Source organism: Ailuropoda melanoleuca, chromosome 13 (assembly GCF_002007445.2).
Source record: "Ailuropoda melanoleuca isolate Jingjing chromosome 13, ASM200744v2, whole genome shotgun sequence".
Classification (NCBI taxonomy): domain Eukaryota; kingdom Metazoa; phylum Chordata; class Mammalia; order Carnivora; family Ursidae; genus Ailuropoda; species Ailuropoda melanoleuca.
In genome coordinates this window covers 63594565-63601148 of record NC_048230.1, presented here as the reverse complement: position 1 = coordinate 63601148, position 6584 = coordinate 63594565, and the positions used below count along the sequence as shown (strand labels likewise).

Genomic DNA, 6584 nt, shown 5'->3' with positions numbered 1-6584 from the left:
TTACATACTCCTTGATTCCATTTATGTGAAATTCTAGAATAGGCAAAAACTACTCTGGAGTGACGGAAAGTACGTTAGTGATTGCCGGACGGGAGGGCAGGGGAGACTGACTACAAAAGGGGCACTGAGAAACCAGGGTGATGAAAATGTTCTGTACCTTGATTGGGTAGAGGTTACATGAGGGCATACATTCGTCAAAGCTCACCATTTTTTTTTTTTTTTAATATGTAAGTTATTACTCAGTCAAGCCGATTTTTCAAAAGTACTCAATTTAGAAAGCAGTGAAGGTGATGTGCTTTCAGAAATTATATTAGATGACTCAAAGTAGCTCTCCTGGTGACAACTACATAGAAATCAAAGTTTCATAGAGAGTTCGAACATAAGTTTATTACCGCAAATGTGAGAGCAGGAAAAATAAATATTCATAAATTAATACACTGTTTTAAATGATATGTGATTTAGTATATGTTTACCTAACTAAATAAACTGTTATACTGGCCATCTGAATCATGTGTCTCTAAAAATGTTTCTATTTTAGTTGCAAAGAAGCCGCAGAACATCTGGAACGCCCTTATTGCAAAAACAAGTGATCACCTTATCCTGGGAGTTGCCATATCTTCAGGCATATACATGATCTCTCACTTACCTCTACCATCACATCTCTTCTCAGTGCTCCATGGGCCCTTCTCGCACTGAATTGTCATCTGTTGACAAATGTCTGTTGGCATTTCTCTACCCGCAAGTGGAGTGAGAACTTGGTCTGGTTCATCTCCACTGTCTTACTACCGTAGAAGAGCATCAGGAGAGTTTGTTAGAAGAAAGGAAGAGAAAGCAGAAAAACAGCAGGTCAGCCTGGCTCCGGGCCAGTGGCTAGCAAGGGCTTGCCCCCTCTCTTACTAAAGTGAAGCAATTACAGGATCCCTGCCACCTCCCTGAACAAGGTACATCTGGGGCCCACTCTTAAGAGCCCATCAGCAAAGGGGAAGTAGAGTCTGCAGAGAGAGCAGAGTCCTTGCAGTGGCTGGGGCAGGCCTGGTTTTGCCTTGAGTGACACAAAACATGAGGCTCTGGAGGGGCTGAGAGTCCATCCCAGGTCCGGAGGGAAGCAGGAAAACAGGACCTAGAAAGCATGATGAACATTCCCGGGGCGCCTGGGTGGCTCAGTCATTCAAGTGTCTGACTTCAGCTTCAGGCCATGGGATCAAGCCCCACGTTGGGCTCTCCACTGTCGGGGAGTCTGCTTCTCCCTCTTGCTCTCCCTTTGCCCCTCTCCATGCTCGTTCTTTCTCTCTCTTTCAAATAAATAAAATCTTTAAAAAAAAGAAGCAGCAGCAGCATGAGATCCAACAACTAAGTTGGAGCCATAGATAGATATTGGGGCCAGATGTTAAGAGCCTGAACTGCAGGTTGTGGGGTGGAGCTCAAGGTGCATTGAGGTGAGTATTAAGTACCAGCTGTATACGGAGGTACAGGTTAGCCTGCTCAAACTCAGAGATGAGCTGGTCAGTCACCTAACATTAAGAAACTACCAAACAAAAATTTTAAAGAAAAAAAGATAAAGTTTTATGTGAGTAAACAAGACTGTAAGTCTATAACTCTGCCTTTCAGTTGTGGAAGGGGCTTCATTGAGCTGTACTTTTATATTATCCCTTGTATATTCATGCAAGGTCATTACGGGGAACAAATGAAAACTGCACATCTGTTGGGAACGTTCTCCTCTATCTCAATCAAATAAGTGTCCATATGAGAAACTTCTTTTATAATTTAACCCCAAGAAAATTTTTCTCCCCCAGGGAATCAGTTAACAGAATAAGAAGTTTTTGCTTTGGCTACCAGGAAGTTCAGCCACATTTGATTCTCAGTAACAGCAGTCGTGTTAACCCATACTAACTACATTATATTCCTCCTTCTTATAGTAGCCTATTCCAATTCTACAGTGCAATATTTTTGTTTTTTGTTTTAAATACTCTAAACCTTTTTAAAGGACTGGAAAGGAATACATATGAGGCGGGCACAGCGATGAGCCACTGAGATTCTCCCTCAAGGAAGCCCCTGTTGCCCCAACTCCTGGGAGACCTGTCAGCCCTCAGAGATCGCCTCAGTTCCAGAGAGCCACATGACAGGCTGTGCTCTTCCCAGGACTGATTGAAGTGGGATTACGCAGGCCCAGCCATTTCAAGCCAACACCAGACAACAGCGCTCCCCGGCAGTTGGCTGAGGCTGTCGCCAGGCTGCATCACAGTTTAACTTCTCCCTCGGCCCTCTCCTGTTTCCTTCTCTCTCTTCCACAGTGTTGATCCCAACAGCCCTCCCTATCAAGCTTTCTGCACACTACCCTCTGCCACAGAGTCTGCTTCCCAAAGAACCTAATCTGTGACATTTAACCAAATACAGATGGTCCCTGATTTATGATAGTTTGACTCAACGATTTTTCAGCTCAACGATGGTGCAAAAGTGATATGCATTCAGTAGAAACTGTACTTTGGATTTTGATCTTTTCCTGGTTAGCCATATGCAGTGCGATCCTCTCTTGTGATGCTGGGCAGCGACCATGACTCCCAGTCAGCTATGTAATTAAGAAGGTAAATAACCTTCTTACATACACTTACAACCACTCTGCACCCGTACAACCATTCTGTTTTTCACTACAGTATTCAGTAAATAACATGAGACATTCAACACTTTATTATAGAACAGGCTTTGTGTTAGATGATTTTGCCCAACTGTAGACTAATGTTAGTATTCTGAGTACATTTAAGGTAGGCTAGGCTAAGCTATGACGTTCAGTAGGTCAGGCACAGTAAATGCATTTTCGACTTACTGTATTTTCAACTTATGATGGGTTTATTGGGATGTAACCCCATCATAAAGCAAGATCTATAACAAAATATAAAACACATCAGGTAGGGGTATTATGGAAAGGGGTGAGAATACACAACAAAATAATTCATACCTACATGGGAGGCAACATTAGCATTGACTCTGGAGCCAGGCTGCCTGAGTTTGAATCCCATCTCTCAGCTGTGTGTCCATGTCTCTTAATCTATCTGTGCCTCAGTTTTTCCATCTGTAGATTGGAAATAATAAGAATACTTATCTCATAGTGCTGTAATAAGTAAACGAGCAATGTGGGTAAAGCAGTTATATAGGACTTATTATATGCCAAGTGCTGTTCTAAGTGTTCGGTAAATAAACACCTATGAAGTCAGGGCCAGAGGGGCATCTGAGCTGGGACCCTTACCCAGAATCCAGACACACCTGGTAAGGTGTGGGCTGCGGCATGTTGAAGCACAAGTGCTGACAGAAATAGACCCAAGCAGGGCTAGCCTGGGTGATGTCAGGGCATGTGTCTTGTGTGGGTTCTGGGCTGCTCCCTCCAAGCCAGCGCAGCTGCACGCATTGCCAGTAACACCCACGTACCCATATATATGCTGAGCTGGGGGAAGCCCAAACCAGCCACACCCTCTGCATGCCCTGCTTTTCCTGAATCTCTTTTGGTGGAGGGAGGCACCTGAGGCCTGAGATGTGAGCTCAGAAGTCCCAGGAGGAAATGGGGCCTTTTTTCTGATTAAGGGCCTGGCAGCAGACTGAAAATATGAGCTCCTGTTGACAGAGATTTCTGGAACCCCTGGGGGCCTGGCCCTGGAGGCAAAAGCAAAGCAAGGAAGCATGGTCTGCGCGCTAGGAAGCTCTCAGAAAATGGAGAAACAGATTTTAAAAGTGTATCACAGCCTGAAGGCTGCCCAAGTCAGCACCAGAAGCTCAACGAGGACTGTAGCACTTAGGAGGGGGTGTCCAGGACAAATGGACAAGATCAGATAAGCAGGGAGAGGCCCCACTCAGTCCCCACCTGTCTTTCTGGCTTCATACCTGCCGTGCCCCCCCTCAATTAGTAAACTTTAGCCTTCTTAGTCCTACACTCATTAAGCTCTTTCTGGCCTGAGGGCCTTAGTACATGTTGTTACCTGACTGGAAAAGTACTTTCCTCCAACCCACCTCTAATAATTCACCTGGGCAGCTACTCACATCATGTAGACCTCTGCTGAGTCCTAGAGAGGCCTTCCTCTTCTACTAAGAGAGAGTGAAAGTAAGTGTCCCTCATGTTTTATCTAGTAGCCCTCTGTGCTCTTCCTTCCTACCTGCCATCCTGTCCCTACATCACACTTTATCTGTTTAATGTCTGAATTCCTGGAGGGTTGGTGCTGGATTTCTCTTTCTCTACAAACCCAGGGCATTAAGGCCCAGCACAGGGCAGCTCAGGGGCAGCACCACTTTAAGCCCAAGGCAGCCCAAGCCATACTCTATGAGCACTCACGTTCTGTGAAGTTCCCTGTGCCCAGGGCCAGCCATGCTCAGGGCCTCCCCTCACCTATACTGACTAGCCAGCTAGCCTCTGTGCCCACTGACTGCTGACCACCAGGACCTACTTAAGGCTCTCTTGTAAAGCAAAAAAATGCATGGACTCATGACAGACCTGAGTTCAAATTCCCACTTGTTACTTATGTGGCCTTGGGGCAAGTTGTAGAACTTATCTGAATCTCAGGTTCCTTTCCTCATCAGTAATTTGGGGACAATGATCCCCAATTAGAAGGTAATTATGAGGATCAGATGTGACCACACCTGTAAGCCTTGTAGCGCTAGGGCATGCACTGGGTCAACTCTAGTGCCCTCCCTCAAGGGTGGGCACTAGGTGGCAGTCCATCTCAATCAGTCCACCTCCCCCAGGTGGCTGAAGCCTACAAAATTTCTCAGCTTCATGCTGGATTCTCAGCTTCCTAAGGGCCACACTTGAGGGAATCTAAACACAAACCCACACAAGTTACCACTGCAGCAAGACAAAGTCAGAGGCGGCCCCAGACAGTAGTCACCACCCAGCTGGGTAGGTTGTCTGAGCACACACTCATATACTCACAAATTCCAGAAACCTGGATCTTTCTCTGGCATCAGCTGGGTGCTCTGCTGGGCCTCTGGCCTCTGAAGTTGCCCTGCTTTGCTTGACTCGACATCTGTCAGACTGGCTCCACTGTGACCACAGGTGTCTTCAGTTTGTGACCGGGGCAGCTACGCTGCAGGGGCAAGTCTACGGAACGGCTTCAGGAAGACAGAGTGAATTATTCAAGTAACCACTAAAAGGCCTTGTGGCTGGAGCATGGAGAGTGAAGGGGAGGCAGTACAGACAAACGGGGAAAGAGAAAAAGGGGCCTGACTGTACAGGACCAGCTGGGATGGGAGGAAGTATGGATGTTAAGTGCAATAGAAAGTCATGAAGGGTTTGAGGCCAGAGGTAGGGGATCGCGATTTAATTTCTTTTTAAAGATTAAAGCATGAAGAATAGATGCAGTCAAGATCAGGAAGAGTAAATAGTCTGGATGAGAAAAGATGGACGTCAGGCTTGTGGGTGAAGTGGAGATAGCCGACTGTAGAGCAAACAGGCCTTGCTAGATTGCTGGGTGATTGAGGCCGACAGAGGAATCAAGGATACCTCCAAGGGTTTTGGCCCAAGCACCTTAGAAGACTTAGTGCCGTGTTCCGAGAAAGTGAACACGGTGGGAAGAGCAGTTTGAGGGAGGTGAGACGTTCGTGGTAAGTGGGGGCGTGAAATCGACAGTGGGATGAAGGGGAGATACAGATTTGGCGCTACGGGCGCCTGGGTTTGGGGGTGAAGCCACGGGAAAGGTCGGGTCGCCTTAGGAACTAGCTCAGGACCCAGCCCAGAGGAAGAGAAGCTTCTGGGACCGACCGAAAGGCAGCGGCCTGTGAGGCAGGAGGAAAACACAGGGAGTTAGGCCAGGAAAACCAAAGCTCCGGAGAGCATTTGCAAGAGGGGCGCGTGGAGGCGGAGCGTGAGATGGGGCGGGCAGTGGCTGATGAGAAGCCACAGAGATGGAGGCCACCGGGGGCCACACGTCTAAAGGCCCTACAGGGGACGCTCAGGCCTGGGGGCTTCTCCGAATGACGGGTCCGTCGAAGACCACACTGGCCGCAGCGGCGCGACAGACAGGGGTCCGGCCGTCGCAGGAGCAGCCTGAGGGCCAGCCCCGCGAGGCCGAAAGGGAGGGGCGGGACAGGCCTGCTGTCCATCAGAGCCCACCGGCCAATCCGCAGGCTGCTCCGCCCCCGCCCCTCCCCGGAGAAGGCGCGCAGAGGACCCGCCTCCGCCACCGCCGCCGCCGCTGCCGCGGGTGTGAGGCGGCCCGGCCTGGCCTGGCTGGCTTCCTCCGCCGGGCAGCCCGCCCAGGTAACCGGGTTTGGCCGGCGGGCCTGGGGGCGCTCTGCACCCTCGCCTCTTCTCCCGGCCGCCGCGCGGGGAGCCGGGTTGAGGAAAAGGCTGCGGCTGGGCCTGTGCGGGACAGTGGGTTGGGCGGCCGCCTGTGCGTGTGCGACTGACTGACGGGCTGGCGCGGGGCTGCCGCGCGTGACGGGGCCGGTCGGGGCAGCGTGAGGAAGCTCTGCGGGACGGAGAGACGGGCTGGTTGACCGCAAGCGGCGCGCGCGCTCCTGCCGCCAATCGGCCCCGCGCCCCCGCCCGGGGCCTGTCCGGGGGTCGCGGGGCGCAGGCGCGGCGGGCGGGGGTCTTCTCCACG

The 6584-nt window shown here is 50.2% G+C and overlaps 1 long non-coding RNA gene across 1 annotated transcript; it reads right to left on the bottom strand.

The window, feature by feature from the left end:
* Positions 1-641: 641 nt before the first annotated feature.
* On the bottom strand, positions 642-6088 carry LOC105237281. Its single transcript, XR_002142527.2, has 3 exons — positions 4913-6088; positions 2954-3067; positions 642-782 (listed from the first exon to the last, which is right to left on the bottom strand). It is a non-coding gene; the product is annotated as an uncharacterized LOC105237281 (long non-coding RNA).
* Positions 6089-6584: the final 496 nt, after the last annotated feature.